The sequence below is a fragment of the Eimeria mitis genome, genomic scaffold, assembly GCF_000499745.2.
Source record: "Eimeria mitis Houghton genomic scaffold, Emh_scaff6115, whole genome shotgun sequence".
NCBI classification, from domain to species: domain Eukaryota; phylum Apicomplexa; class Conoidasida; order Eucoccidiorida; family Eimeriidae; genus Eimeria; species Eimeria mitis.
In genome coordinates, this window is record NW_013574325.1 from 2,046 (window position 1) to 2,665 (window position 620).

Sequence of the window (620 nt, forward strand, 5' to 3'; positions counted from 1 at the left end):
AAAGCGTGAGCAGCCTGCAGCTGCTGGCGTCTTCGCTAGGAGGGAGGGGGACGTTGCAGAACAAACTAGAACAGGTGTGGCTGCACTGACGCTTGTTGCATTCGCTGACTTTATTTCAGTGAAAGGAGATTTGAACTTGACGCACCGGTGGATCTGTGAGCTGCACATACACCTGAGGTAGCACGAGGCGGCTGCGGCGACATTGCAGAACGGTGTAGTTGGTAGGTGTTCAATGAGAAAGCTGCCGGAAACAAACATAAAATAACGAGTTTCGGGTCGAAATAACTCATAAAAAAAGAATAAATTCACATATTTCAGTTGTAAACTTGAGCTATTCGTTTCCTTTTGAAGGCTTTCATCCATAACATCGGTCCTTCTCTGCGGCAGTAACCACAGTTTCAGCTGCCGGAGGTCACCTGCATTTAATCTCTTTTTTAAATTATTAAACGCTAAATGATGTTTTTCATTAATTATTAAATTATAAAACCCACAAAAACGGGATATTCTGGAGAAATTAAAAAAATTATTTTGCACGGTTTCAGATGCTGAAGAGGGGGAGCGATGCCCTCGTGCTGTGGCTTTCATTGCTCTCATGCTGCCGTCTTGCAGGTATTTGTTAT